General features: G+C 42.4%; 1 protein-coding gene across 1 annotated transcript in view; it reads left to right on the top strand.

The window, feature by feature from the left end:
- The window catches only part of DPM2 (dolichyl-phosphate mannosyltransferase subunit 2, regulatory), a 235,994-nt gene that overhangs the window by 112,685 nt on the left and 107,122 nt on the right, over positions 1-16,187 (top strand). The window lies entirely within an intron of this gene.

Here is a 16,187-nt window from a genome sequence, read left to right on the forward strand (position 1 = left end):
TGTCCTTATTACAGTAACAGTGCATATTGTTAGCACTGATTACTGTAGTAATGTCACTGGTCCCCCCAAAAGTGTCAAAAATGTCAGTCAGGGTTCCGATCTGTCCGCCGCAATGTCGCAGCCCTGCAAAAAATTGCAGATTGCCGCCATTACTAGTAAAACAATAAAAATGACATAAATCTTTCCCGTAGTTAGTAGACGCGATAACTTTTGCGCAAACCAATCTATATACGTTTATTGCGATTTTATTTTTTTTTATTTATTTTTTTACCAAAAATATGTAGCAGAAAACAAATTGGCCAAAATATTACATTTTGATTTTTAAATTTTTTGTTTTTTGAGAATGTGAAAAATATTGTTATTTTTTCAAAATTGTCGCTCTTTTTTTGTTTATAGTGCAAAAAAATAAAAATCGCACAGGTGATCAAATACCACCAAAAGAAAGCTCTGTTTGTGGGAAAAAAAGGATGTCAAATTTGTTTTGGTACAGCTTCGAACGACTGCACAATTGTCCATTAAATGAAGGCAGTGCTGAATCGCAAAATAGGGCCTGGTCTTTGAGCAGCCAAATCCTCCCGGGCTAAAGTGGTTAATAAAGGGCTTTCTAGACACCTATTAGTGGGTTGGACCACCTGTAAAGATGGGAAGCTTCCAGCTAAACCCACAAAAGAATACTAGAGCGCATCCTCAGCAAAACCAAACCTAAGTCCATAAAAAAATAAAAAGTGAACCCAACACTCCTCTTTGTACTATTACTAAAGTATACTTGTACAGGGTCAGCCAGTCACCAAGTAGTAAACTAGGGATGCAGCTGCATTTTTCAACAATCCAGGCGGCAATGCAGCTCGCATATTTCTGCCCCGATATGTTCTGGTTAAAATTGAGCTCCAGGTAAGCAGGGAACATATATGGACTTTCGAAGGCCTCCAAAACTTAACTGTTACAGCAAAATAAGGGGCTGACAGCTCTGTTGCAAGGGTAGTGTTGGAGTTTGTCTCTAGTCCTGCCACATACTTTCTTACTGAATTATGACTAGATTAGGCTGCCTCACTGGCCAGAAATGTACAGGGAGGGGGGAAAGGTGAAGAAAAGCGGGACCCTCACCCAAAAAGGAAGTGAAGCTCACACTCTTTCGCCCTCCAACCTCTTAACACATTTGCAGCTTTTTTTTTTTTTCTTCAGGGAGCAGGCCCTTTATTTCCCCCTCACAGAAAGCCACTTCCAATCTTGGCCTAGGTGACAATGACCTATGTTTGACTTGCCACCCACACCTTCTGAGATGCATGCCTCCTGCATGCGCAGTGTAGAGCCAGCTGTGAGACATCCAGAGGTCACAGCCAGCTCCGAAATCCATAATGGCAGCATCAGAGATCAGAAGAATAAGCTGCAGGGAAAACTGCAATGGACTGCATAGACTGGTGAAGATCTCGTTCTTAAAGTGATACAAAAGTCTCGTGTTTTTTTTTTGTGTCTTAAATAAAATATTAAGCATATCACCTGCTCTGTAGTGGTTTTGCACAGAAAAAAAAGGTTTTTTTTTTTTAAGCACGTGATTAGAGCCAAAGGGTGGGCTCGGGACGCAGAGCACTGCGCCCTGAACCCACCCAGTTGTGTGACAATAGCGAATGAATATTCGCTATTGTTACATGGATCCTCCTCCTGGCCAATCAGGAAGTGGGTCCTGAGACCCGTTTCCCGATTGGCCGAAAGGAGAAGCCATGCCATTGGCCAAGGAGGAGGAGGGAGGAAACGTAGGAGACCGAGGGGAAGCCACCGCCGCCTGCCCTCCACATGGTGAGTGAGCCGGCGACCCCCCGGCCCATGGAGCACCAGCCGCTACTGGAATCCCCTACACTCATCCTACTAAGGTAGATTTTAGGAAAACCCTAGTATGAGATCTCCATTCTGTAGTGTTTTAACATTCCTACATTATTCCAGTTATACACTGTAAAACTTTTTCAAGATAAAAAGATAAATGAAAGCGAAAGAGCCATTGGAAATCTGGAACCTGCAGATTCTGCCTGTGCACAATTCACTGCACATAAAATTTCCACTGTACCTGCTCAGTATTGTTTGTTGGGATAACGCTTGAACTGGCCTTTGTTTAATATCCTCAATTATGTGTAAATCACACTGAAGGAATCAGCAGAACAGTAAGCACAATATGAATGGCGTGCAGTGTTTATAAAGGCCAGTTTTCGCTTATACAAAAGTCACTTTTTCTTTTGCCTCACAATAGTATGCTTGTTATAATTATTATTTATCTTCTGTATAATCTATGCAAAATATGATGTAGGAAGAACAAGCTTTGGCCAATCAAATCAACCAAATGTTGACGGCATAACCATATCACTTGCGGGAGGTGTGCTGGGAAAGAAGCCTGAAAGCACTTATATGGACAGAAACCACAATACTCAATAAAGTACTTGTACCAAGCCAGCCTTTCTCAACCTTTTCAACATAAAGGAACCCTTAAAATAAATTTCTGGTCTCGGGGGAACCCCTGCTAAAAATTAAAAATCTACAACTCATGATACGTTAGTGTGACAGTCAGTGGGAAGAATGCTCCTTACTCGTATCATCATTGGGAAGAATTACCCCCTTACAGATAGCTAAAAGGAACAATGGTGGCATTGGGAACTTATCTGAGAGGTAAAAATTGCCCATTGCTCAAGGAACCCCTAGCAACCTCAGGAGGAACCCTGGTAGAGAAACCCTGTACCAAGCTATGAAAGGAAGAGCAAAGCCAGATTATGGACATTACAGAGTGATCTAGTGCTGTCTGTGATACCAATGAGACCCATTGAACAAATGGGTAATAACTGCGCCTTCCCTATTAATGTACCACTGTGCACTGGAGTAATTTCCCAAACTCACCAATGAGATCCAAGCTTTCAGGGTAGTTTGGGATGTTCCGATTGGAGATGGCAGTAATTCCAATTCTTGGTGGCGCAACATTGTTTCTTAGAAGCCTATAATTTGCCATTTAGATGTATAAAAGCCTTTCATCAGGGAAATAAGGAAGGGAACCATACCAGTAGCCCATACTTACAGCCTCTACCTGCTGCTCTATTCTGTGGAAGGGAGAGAAGAGCTTTGCCTCCCCCAGTGTAACAGTGCTGGGTGCATGAACAGACAATAATTACCAGCACTGAAGAAGTGAGTCACATGATCCCCCATACCCAGAAGGTAAGTACAGTGTGTTGAAAAAATATTCATACCCCTTGAAATTTTCCACATTGGTTATGTTGCAACCAAAACTGTAAATTTATTTTTATTGGGATTTTATGTGATAGACAACACAAGTGGCACATAATTGTGAAGTAGAAAGAAATCAATAAATTGTTTTCAAAATTTGAATGTCTCTACCAGCTTTGCACATCTAGAGAGTGAGATTTTTGCCAATTCTTCTTTGCAAAAAAGCTCAAGCTCTGTCAGATTAGATGGAGAGCGTCTGTGAACAGCAATTTTCAGGTTTTGCCACGGGTTCTCAATTGGATTTAGGTCTGGACTTTGACTGCGCCATTCTAACACATGAATATGCTTTGATCCAAGCCATTCCATTGTAGCTCTGGCTGTATGTTAGGGTTGTTGTCCTGCTGGAAGATGAACCTCTGCCCCAGTCTCAAGTCTTTTGCAGACAGGTTTTCTTCTGATTGAAAGGAGATTGAAGATTGCCCTGTTTTTGGCTCTATCCATATTCCCATCAACTCTGACCAGCTTCCCTGTCCCTGATGAAGAAAATCATCCCTACAACATGATGCTGCCACCACTATGTTTCACAGTGTGGATGGTGTGTTGAGGGTGATGTGCCGTGTTAGTTTTCCACCACACATAGCGTTTTGCTTTCAGGCCAAACAGGTACATTTTGGTCTCATCTGACCAGAGCACCTTCTTCCACGTGTGTGCGGTGTCCCCCACATGGCTTCTCTCAAACTGCAAACTGGACTTCTTATGGCTTTCTTTCAACAATGGCTTTCTTCTTGCCTCTCTTCCATAAAGGCCAGAATTGTGGAGTGCACGATTAATAGTTGTCCTGTGGACAGATTCTCCCACCTGAGCTGTGGATCTCTGCAGCTTCCCCAGAGTTACCATGGGCCTCTTGGCTGCTTCTCTAATTAATGCTCTCCTTGCCCGGCCTGTCAGTTTAGATGGACGGCCATGTCTTGGTAGGTTTGCAGTTGTGCCATACTCTTTCCATTTTCGGATGATGGATTGAACAGTGCTGCATGTGATGTTTGGGATACTTTTTTATAACCTAACCCTGCGTTAAACTTCTCCACAACTTTATCCCTGACCTGTCTGGTGTGTTTCTTGGCCTTCATGATGTTGTTTGTTCACTAAGATTCTCTAACAAACCTCTGAGGGCTTCACAGAACAGCTGTATTTATACTGAGATTAAATTACACACAGGTGGACTCTATTTACTAATTAGGTGACTTCTAAAAGGCTATTGGTTCCACTAGATTTTAGTTAGGGGTATCAGAGTAAAGGGGGCTGAATACAAATGCACGCCACACTTTTCAGATATTTATTTGGAAAACATTTTGAAAACCATTTTTCATCTTCCTTCCACTTCACAATTATGTGCCACTTTAAAATCCCAATAAAATACATTTATGTTTTTGGTTGTAACATGAAAAAATGTGGAAAGTGTCGAGGGGTATGAATACTTTTTCAAGGCACTATATAAGCAGATACTGGGACCAGCAAACAATGAACTTGTTTCTTTGCCCTGTGTGAGTTGTAAAGTTGGGTTAAAGTCTAGAGGGAAGATAACATGGTATTTTCAAGGAAACCATTTAAGGTAGGGTAAAGTTTAGGAGTGTCAGAGATCACTGTCTGTTTTACTATTTTTTTATGGGTGCCGAAAACCCCATCCTAGGTAATACCTTTCTTGGTTTTAAAGTGACATTGTATATTTTTTTCATAAAACAATAATTTAATTTATATGTGCTTCATTTGCTATTTTTCTAAAAAGTTCCTCCTCTGCGTTTACCCAGCTGTTCTATATATTCCCCCCGTACCACCGAGACCTATGGAGTCCTGAAGGGTCCCCTATATGTGTGCACTCCAATTGTGTACTACATATGTAATGCAGCGTTCCAAACGTCGCACACACAGGCACTGCAGAAGCTACACCTCTCCTCCTTCACAGTGGGACACTTTTAAAAGTAAATGTAGAAAAAAACAGCAAATATTGCACATGTAAGTTATATTACTATTATGTTTTGTTTTGTTTTTTTAATAGACTTTATTGTTACCTTAAGCCTCTGTACTCCTGTTTTATAGGTGTAATAGAGACCAAAGCTGATGGCATGTTTGTGTTTAGGGACCCACCAAAAAATGCCAATGTTTTATGGCGATCTGATTGTGCCTGTGGTCTGATGGCCCCTACTGTCTAAGGCACAAATTTTTAAATATTTTTCTCAGTATGTATTTGTGTACACCAAATGCTTTTGCAAACCCATTTATCTTAATTGCACAGTACAGGACACAGGTTAGATATTCATAGACCCTGGGTTAAAGGCTGCTACCTTCAGGTGATTGGAAAAGCCCCCATTGGGTGTACCCCAGTGGTGTACCTAGCATATATGGCACCCGGGGAAGATCATTTTTTTTCTGGTACAATGGTTTTTATTGTGGTAAGCATAACAACTGATCACCCATACAGGGGGTACACTACACAAATCATGGCATAAAGGCATGGGCAAAAAGCACATTCAACTAAATATTTTTTAAAAGTGAAAAATGTTCACTGAACGACCTAACGGTATGCGCTGGAGGTCCACATTAGCCCAAGGGCCTATAGGGGAGGAACCCATGTGTCAGGTGCACTAATATGCATTGAAAAATTTACATAAGCAGATCAACTGAACACCCACGCAGGGGGATCAGAGTGAGAAGGTAAAAATTTAGGATATTGATAAGTACATTTATGGTGTGTCAACTTTGTGGGGTAAATGCCAAAAATGATGATCTTGCGGCACTAGCCGCATGTTAGCAAAAGTGCCACAAGTCCGAGGACTTAGGGGCATACTGTGGGGAGGTAAGGGTGAGGGCGGACGTATGCCCAGTATGGCTGGGGTAATTATATAAAATCAATTAAGATAGGCCCAGGCTGTTTGGATGCAGGGTGGGGAGAGCATAAGACCACCAGAGTGACCAAACTTTGTGGAATTTGGAATGAGTCATGTAGGATACTAGACATTTTTTCATTGACCATGAGGTCAGTCAAAATGCTCTTCACCACAGAAAAACAAAACAGAGGGTTTCTTTCAGGCTCTTGCATGTTCAGCAGCAATAAACAAATAGGTCTCCAACTTTTGCTGGTATGAGAACAGGCCCTTGATCAGACAATGCAGAAAGGCCACTTTAGCATCCTTGCAAATTGGCATATGAAACAAGGAATAGAGGAACCCGAACACCCCAGACCAGAACCCATTCGACGGGGGATGACCACCAAGTATGAACTACATACCCTCGACCGCAGCCCCTGAAACACCTGTCACTATAGGATGGGTTTGAACTCGCTATCTGGACTGGGACCCAGGACCATCTTAGGAGGACCTTGTATGCAGCCTCTAAGGTTGCAGTGTTGAAGGAGCACTTTACAATGGAGGACCAGGCTTTGCTCCACTCCTCTGGGTCAATGGAGATCACCAGGCAAAGATCATTTTTTTTAACCAACCGCAAAAAAAAATTGCAGCATTTAGGGGAGCTGTGGTCATGGTGCAGTGCTACACAAAAAAATATATTTCAAGCAGCCAAAGTTGGCACCTAGTAAATACCACTCCCCCCCTCCCTTAATATGCCCATTACACAAGACCAAGTGTTTTGCTAGTGACCTATAGATGATGGACCTCTTCTACCTTATGAAGATGTTTCTATGCCTAACTAGTTCTTATTTACTTCAAATTCTTCAATCAGCTTTTTCACAGGGAAGCAGTACATCCGTTTCAGTACAACCCTAGGAACTGAACCTGGACTTTATGCTTTGGGGACAACCTGTAATTTTGTTTTGAGCACTGGATCCCGATTGTGTGCTCATCTCTGCACTTGCAACACATGTAGTTAGCTGCAGGGCGCTATATAGGGCCTGGACCCGAAGACCAATCTGGATGTATGTCCACCATGATGGGTGAAACTTGGACCTATAGAGGGACCAGTGAAGTGGAAAGGTAGGACAGGTTCAACCTCTTCTCTGAAAGTACCCTAGAGCATGTCATGATACAAAAAGCCCTCTATAAAATAAAGGGGTCCAAAGAGTGGGGGGGGGTGTCTTGTCTGTCACAGTTTGCATTCCTCTGGGTCACAGACATCCAGATCTAAATCAGTGGTTTCAAAAGGGAACAAAATAGAGTTCAAAACTCCCCTCATAATTTGTGCCTCTTAAACCAAAACCCAGCGGGTATATTCGTCCTATCCTGAACCTAAAATCCCTAAACAAGTACCCCCCCTTCTCCAGGAACACACAATCAGGGTGAAATTAGACAATGTCACATATGTGGCCTAAATCAATCATCAAGGGGGAACCAGGAGCCTGGAAACCTTGAAGTAAGGCTCGGTTCACACCAGTGCGAGCTGTGCGGCCCATGTTTGGTCGGGCACTGCAAAAACCAATATCAATACGATCAGGCGCCAGAAGAATATTGTGTATATCTTGTTACAGGAAGCTACCAGTAAAAGGCCAATAATCTGTAGCAGCTAGAGTGTATCCTTGGGAAGGAAAACCACAAAAAACTTGAGAGTTCTCTCAGAGACAGCGCTTTAGGACATATTATTATTATTATTATACAGGATTTATATAGCGCCAACAGTTTACCCAGCGCTTTACAATATACACATTGCTGCGCTTGTGGCTTAAAACATAAGAAGTCAGTCATGTCTTCGAGACCAGCTTGCTTAAAAAAAGAAGACAAAAAATTGATAAAAACTGAGCAATGTCCAAAACCTTATTACTTGTGGATAAAATGGCAAATTCCTAGAGTCACCTCTCTTTTAACAACAACAGCCACTGGACAGTCTACTTTCCTCTATATAAGATGTATCTGACAATCCTGAGGCTGATGAGCTGTAGCCTGCGGCCGTGCTACTCACTGCAGACTTGAACAGAGCCTTTGGATGGGGTAGCTCGAGGTGTCATAGGCAGCCCAACCCTAGGTGAGTGCCAGTGTCATACGGCTGAGAAGACGTCTCTGCTTCACGCCGGGCTGGCTGAGCGCAGAGAAGGATGGAGATCCAGGAAGCCGATTCGCTTGGCAGCCGTCACCAGGAGATGACATCACGGGCGGGGCTGCGGCTGCTGCTCAGAGCTGTGTGATGTGGAGGAGGGGGATTCCACACAGAAGCCTGTAAGGCAGTCAACAAGACGCGTTTCGCTCAATAAAGCCTTGTCAATTGTGTGACCCAGAGTTGAAGGAAAACTATTTAAAAAGAAATTCAAAGGACAAGGGAGGAGCCCAAAGGAAGAGGGAGGAGGCAGTGGGGAAATGTAAACCTGATAAACGCCTCAGGGTTGTCTACTCCCATCTCCATTCCTAATAATTACCTCTTTATGTTACCTCCTTATTACATCCTTATTGCTAAAACTAATCTCAGGCAATGTATTTTTACAATGAAAGTTCCCTAAGGCAATTTGCAATTTTTCCCCACTGCCTACCATTTTTTTCCCCACTATCTCTTCTCACGTTTATTCAAAGTGCGTCACATATCAGGCTGCCATTATTGCAATGCATGTTCCTTTGGGTTTGCAATCTGGTCCTCTCTGTGGGCTATCATGTCTATCGGATGTGATTCAGAGTCAGTGGCCCCCTCTTTTAAGGAGCCATTCTTAATCCTTCACAGGGACAAAGTAATCCTATGCCAAAAACCCTCCTTTCTCCTGAAAGCAATATCGGCCTTCCACTTTAATGAAGACATTGTCTTTCCTTTCTTGTGTCCTGCTCCCAAACATTCCAAGGAAATTGCCATCCATTGTTTGGATGTAGTCAAAATTGTCGGAGTCTATCTGAAAGCCCCAGCCTCTATACAAAAAAACAGACTCTTTTTGTCCTGCCATATCTCATAAACTTCAACCTGTCTCCATGCTCTGCCATGTTAGCTGAAAGAGAGCAATAGCCCACTATCAGCTGACTCTGGATCACAGGAGAGCAAAAGTTGGTTGAACTAGATGGACTGTCAATACGACAGCTCATTGTCAGAGCCTATACTGAAAAATGTAAAAAAAATGTATGGTAATTCCTGTACCTTTACATGCCCATTCCACCAGATCAGTGTGGTTTGTCTGAGCATTTTGCAATCAGCGTTGCTTTACTTTGTAAGGCCACCATCTGCTCTTCAATTCATACCTTCTCCAAGTTCTACCAGGTGGTTGTCCAGGCCTCTGTGGATTCAGCTTTTGGCCGCAAGTTTCTGAGTTTTTTAACCCTTTTCTGTTTTGTTGGGCCCGTTGACACAATTATGTTTGTGCCCACTCTTGGGTGTCCCAGGATTTGTGAATACTCAGCCTGCATCCTGTACCCTATGATTAAAATAAAAGGAATATTCACTTACCTGTAAAATCCATATCATGGAGTACAGTACAGGACACAACACAGGCCACCATTCCCTCTGTTTCTGTGCTTGCTAAAATACGATCTCTCAGAGTGGGGTAGGATTATCGGGTTAAGTCCAAGGGTGCATGTCCAAAAGTTTTCCAGTGTCCCAGGGTCTAGAAATATACAGCCTAGGTCCTGGATTGTATTTCAAAATATGGAATTTACAGGTAAGTCACAATTACTTTAATTACTTTGAAAAAGTAGCAGTGACATCATCACAGTGTTGTACATAGACTTTGCAGAGCTGTAGGAGGAACCCAGCAGGCTCCACCCACTACAGGCTGCCTGCAGAAAACCAGAGGGGGGGGGGGGGCAGATACAAGACCAGTCACCCCGCACAAGGAGGGAGCAGCAATTTCTCTTTTTTTATTACAAGGAGCTCTTCCACAAAGGCATGCCAGAGTATAACACAGATCTGGAGAAACGATACAAAGCACAACCAAGGTTCAAGTACAAATACACATGCCTCTTCTATTTAGATAATATTTGCTTATCCCACAGTTCAGCTTTTAAAGTGCACTTGAGCTTTTTGGAAGGCAAAGCCACTGGTTCACTAAAAAGATGGCACCGCCAAGCACCTTATACTCCCATTCCTTTCGCTTTCTACAACTCCCTTCAGTTACTGGAACTGAAAAAAAAAACGAATAATCCTGTCTATGGGGAAGAATATAACTCTCTCCCCTTTCTGAAGCACTGTCACCTGAATGGGGATACAGCTAGGAAAATTGGGTCTTATGGTGTGAATACACGATTAGAATATCGCCCGATCATTCGACCACCGACTTTTGAAAAAGTATTTGTCGGTCGAAAACGTTGCCAACATACACGGTCCAAATATCGCCCGACCGTTGCCCGCCGACCATCGAAACAGTGTTCGTGAGTGATGAGGTTATACAGATTTAAACTGAACGACCTCAACACCAACGTATAGAATATCGTTCTTTCGCAAACGAGACGATGAATTTTTCGTGTTTTTCAAACAGTATTTTTCGTTCTCAATATCGATATCGCTCATTGATGGCTGGACATTAACGAGTAGAATATCGGCCGATTCTTATCGTGTATTCCAGCCGTTAGGCTACGTTCACATCTTGGCGTTGCTATTTACAGGCTTTTTTAGGCGTTTTTTCAGGTGTTTTTAATGGCGTTTTTCAGGCGTTTTACAGGTGTTTTGCAGGCATTTTTACAGGCATTTTTGTGCAGGCGTTTTTAGGTTGACTAGTAACCAATGGAAAAAAAAAAAAACGCCTGTAATCTGCCCATTTTTTGAGCGTTGGGCATTTTGCTTAAAACGTCAAAACGCTCAGATGTGAACAGGGGCCATTGAAATGAATAGGATTTGTCTTGTTGGGCGTTTTTTGAGCCGATCCTAGATCAGAAAAACTTCCCAAAAGCGCCCCAAAACGCCTACATGTGAACTTAGCCTTAAATGTTGCTTTTTAAAAAAAATAAAATAAACAACCATATTTACCTAGATGGCTGCGGAACCAATCCCAGCTGCAGCTGTCCCCCGCTGCCACTAAGATTGAGAACTAAGCAATCAAACACCACTGATCACTCAGCTCTCGTGCTTCAGTCTGCAGAGAGTTATTACTATCAGTCACTGGTTCTCTGCTCTCCCCTCCAGTGCTCAGCTGCCGGTCAGGCATCTAAATGGATCCCAACTGTAAAGTCAGGAGCTTTCTGAGCCTAGACTGGCTAAGTGACATCAGCCGACAGCAGGCTTTAGCTCACTGTGAGGTGAAAATGGGTCACAGGAGTGCAGAAGGAACTCTACTCCCGTGATCCAGTGGGGAGGCATAACCAAAATAGCTTTGGCTATACTTCTCCTTTAAAGATTATTTGATGGATACATGCATTCTATCTTTTATCAACTGCTGTCTGGTGAGTAGAGTGGATCAGAGTACTAGGAGTGCGTGACCCTTCACCAATTCTCAGCTGTCTGTCCGTGTTCCAGAGTGGCGCCCTCAATGTAAACCTGTGCTGTTTGTTGTGCTAACACTAAAGGATAGGCGGCATTCACCTGTTTTTAGACTGACCTGCCTGTGTCATGTCTTCGTGTTGTTAGCAACTGAAAACAAGAGCCTTGATAGCATACTGATTACACACCCCACCCATGGGCGAACATGTACACAGTGAGCCGAAATAGCTTCCAGCATTGAGCAGCTTGCCTCCTTGCAACTCACGCTATGTGAACATACACACCGTTCCCTAGGGGCACCAGTGATGATGGTTCATCCCATTGCAGCAAGGACCCTGCAGCACATATTCTATTAATAATTATACAACCACTAGATTTGAAATGAAAGCAATTTGGTCAAATAGGTTAATTTAATAACTGCATAGATGATGTAAGAACTAAGTGCAGTAAACCATAGCAACTAAGTGTTTGTGTAGCTGTTTGGGAGATTTCTTGTCACTTCCTGTCTATCTGGAGGCAGATATTAGCGGTTGTATCCTCAAAAAAAAAACAAACCCTGCAGGACAAAGGCATAATGAGCTAGTATGCATCGCATTCTAGCACATTATGAAATACCTTAGAACGAAGCCCCGACACGGTCGCCCGGACACCACTGAGGTAGCCGACATCTTCGCTCGGTGTCTCTTCCGAGTTCGGCGGCTCTGGCGCTGTGACTGGCTGGAGCCGCGATGACGCAGGAGTTCACTTTCCGGCAATGTGCCGGCAAGAAGCTCTGAAGGTCCGCTGGACCTTGAGAGCGCATGCGCCGCTGGTGTCAGCGGCTACATGCAGGGCGAATATCTCCTAAACCGTGCAGGTTTAGGAGATATTAGTATTCAATAGTTTTTTATTGATTTTTAAACAATATATTGCAGTAGTACAACATAAAATAGAAAATGTAGAAAACATAGGCAAGAGAAAAGGGGGTGGCCTGCGAAAAGGCACTCTGTACCCGGACAATACATAACAAAACATGACTCCAAACAGTATTAGCATAAAAGTGATAAAAATAAACAGCAAAATACATTAAATCGCAACAGCTGTAGTCCCCTCCATAGGAGATACATCAAGAGTCCAGAGGACTCACCAAACTCCAATAAGATATCAGCCAGCAGAGGGCTCCCCCCACCCCCCAGATACCCCCAAAGGGCACAAACTGTGTCCACGAAAGGGTGAAGCCCCCCCCCCCCAGCCTCCCGCCCCAAAAGGGGAAACCAACCGGCTCCCACCAACGGTCAAATAGTAGAAAGCATCCTTGGCCCATAGCAGAAAACCCAAACCAGAGTTCCGGAGCCTGAGTCAAGAACGCCCTTCCAGCAGCCAGACCCCCAAGAGAGTAAATAAACGGAAAAGCAGAAGACCAGAAAGAAAAGGAAGAGAAGAACAGCCCACATCTCAATGGGTAGAGAAAGAAAAAACCATGCAAGAAAACAGAAAAGAGAAGGAAAGAGCCAGAAAAGAAAGGAAACCAAGAGAAGAATAGATAGAAGACAAAGGCAAACAGCCACCCATCCCATGTCCCCCCGCAACGGACTCCAATCCACCCAGCCGCAACTACGGAGCCTGTAAATACTCTACCCAGGGGCTCCACACTCGGTCAAATCTACGCTGCCTATCCATACGGATGCTGGCCAACTTTTCGTTAAGCATAATCCACGACATTTTGGTTTTTACATGCACTATATTCAGCACGGGTGTTTTCCAAGCCCGTGCCACAGTAATTTTTGCTGCCAGGAGAAAGGTTTAGGAGATATTAATTTTTCCTACAGGTAAGCCTTATTAAAGGCTTACCTGTAGGTAAAAGTTAAAAAGCAGAGTATACTACCGCTTTAAGGAGAAGAAGTGTGTTTTAAAAAAAGATAAACACTCATACCCACCTCTATGCTGCAGCATCATTGTGATACTCTAAGGCCTCTTTCACACGGAGCGGACCGTATTGCGATCCGCTCCGGCACTTTTTTTTTTTTTTACGGACACGGATGACACTTGTGTCATCCGGTCCGTATGTCCACATATCATCCCATCCGTTTGCGGATGATATACGGACATAATGTATGTCTATGGCATTGCGGATGTCAGCGGATGACACCGCTGACATCCGATTTTGTGTCCTTTCCTTTTTTTAAACGGAAGAAAAAATAGGGTTCTGTTCCGTTCTAAAAAACAGAACAGAACTGAAAGGACGCAAATCGGATGTCAGCGGATGGTCATCACCAAGAAGTACCCCGCACCTGGCCATGAAACAGCTTTTTATTCAATTGTCCATTTACTTTTGGTCCCTTGGAATAAAAAAGGGGGGGGGGGTTATTCTTAAGAGCTGGAATCTCTAAACCCTTCCTCAGATTTGGATGTACAGACCTTCAAATTAAACCAGAATGTATGCATTTTCAGCCCATGTCCATTATATAACTAAGCTTTTTTTAACAGAAGTGCATGTACAAACATACGATTCCAATACAATATATGAAATTGAATGCATGTATAAATCACATGTTGTCTCCACTCCACCCGATGCGTTACAGGAAAACCTTTATCAGGAGTGCAATGGGGGAGATGTATGTGTATAAGCGATTCTATGAATAAAAGACATTAAATAAAAAAAATATATTCAATAATACAATTGGTTAATTAAAAGGTTTTGCAATTATGATCTTTTTTCTTTAGCGTATGAAGAACACCTGCCACATCTATTAATTGTGGTGGGATAGATCGTATGTGACTAATGGGCCATACACACTATAAGATTTTCTGAAGACTTTTTCCTTTAGATTTACCAAAACCATATAATATGAGGTCAAACCTAAACACTTTCAATTTGTATGCAATCTGGCAGGCCCTTGTACTACAAAGAAAAGGTAAATCTGAAGGAAAAAGTCTTCAGAAAATCTTATAGTGTGTATGGCCGTTAAGTGTCCATTTTGTCTACAGTAATATGGCAGTGCCGCTATAAGTCGCCAGTCGTCACCATAGCTAGTCAAAATAAAAAGTCCATAAATATATCTCATAGTTTGTAGACAGTATACTTTTTGTGCAAACCAATCAATATACACTTATTGAATTTTTTTTTTTACCAAAAATATGTAGCAGAATACATATTGGCCTAAATTGAGGAAAACATTTAATTTTTTACATTTTTTATTGGATATGTTTTACAGCAAAAAGTAAAAATATTTTTTCAAATTTTTTTTTCAAAATTAAAGTTTTTTTTTTTTTCAAAATTGTTGGTCTTTTTTTGTTTATATCACAAAAAATAAAACCGTAGAGGTGATCAAATACCACCAAAAGAAAGCTCTATATGTGGGGAAAAAAGACATCAATTTTATTTGGGTACAGCTTCGCATGGCCACGCAATTGTCAGTTAAAGTAACCCAGTGCTGTTTTGCAAAAAATGGCCTGGTCATGAAGGGAGGTAAACCTTACAGTGGTGAAGTGGTTAAACAGTCAAACTTCGGTCGAGCAGGGGAGCCCACACACTGATCGAAAGTCATCTGGTCTCCGCTGGACCGGCCAAATTTCAATCAATGTATAGCCAGCATTCATTTCTCAATTTAAATTTGTTAATTCATGTGGTGTCAGCAAGAATAAACAGAAGACTGAGCCCTGTATGGCCAGCTTTGTCCTATTGTGACCTGTTATCTCAGTTGCTTGTCAGGCCAGATCTGACAAACAATGAAACTTGTTGCCCGGTAAAGACCTGGAATTTGTGTCAAGAGTCAATTTAACTGGGAAAAAAAGAATTAGCTGTGTTTAGAAAATATTTAATTGCATAAACAGTATATGTATATATTATATGTATATATACTGTTTATGCAAAAAAAAAAAAATATATATATATATATATATATACATACTGTTTATGCAAAATTAAATTATCTATGCTTTTTGGAAAAGTAGTGTGTGTACAGAAGAGTCACCCACTTCAATTCAATTTTATATAATAGTCCACAAGTAGGGTTGCAGCATACAGTACTTCAGTGATTTATTTCATCCATAAAGAAACAAGTAACAGAAGTAACAGAGCTCAGATTTTTGTTTCTTTATGTATGTTGCAACCCTACATACATATATATATATATATATATATATATATATATATATATATATATATATGTGATCGACCAATATCAGTTTTTCGTTGCCAATATCGATATTTTGGTCAATGCATATCGGTATGGGCTGATATTTTCGTACATTAAAAAAAAAATGTTTTCCTTTTTTTTCTTGACAGGTACTCTTGTGGAGGGATCTGGGGGTCTAAAAGACCCCAAACCCCTCCTCTGCACTTAAAAGCATTCAAAACGCCAAGTTTGGCTGTTTTGAATGCTGTCATTTTTTTAATCTGGCGCCGAGTACCCGTAAGTGATGTCATGACAACACTTCTGGGCTTTTGCATGAAGATCCGATCAGAGCCGAATGCGGCTTTGATCGGGTCTTCGGCGGCCATGCAGGCTGGTTGCCCGGGTCTCCCGGTGGGACGGGAGACCCAGACGAGCCGCGGAAGGCGGCGGGAGGGGGGGATGTCACCCCTCCCACTCCTTGTTATGACAGCCGAGCGGTTTCTTAGCCGCATCGGTTGTCATTACAAGACAGCCAACCGTCGGCTATGGACGCCGGTACCGGGGTGATGC

This window comes from Pelophylax lessonae (genome assembly GCF_965119305.1).
Source record: "Pelophylax lessonae genome assembly, chromosome: 7".
Classification (NCBI taxonomy): Eukaryota; Metazoa; Chordata; class Amphibia; order Anura; family Ranidae; genus Pelophylax; species Pelophylax lessonae.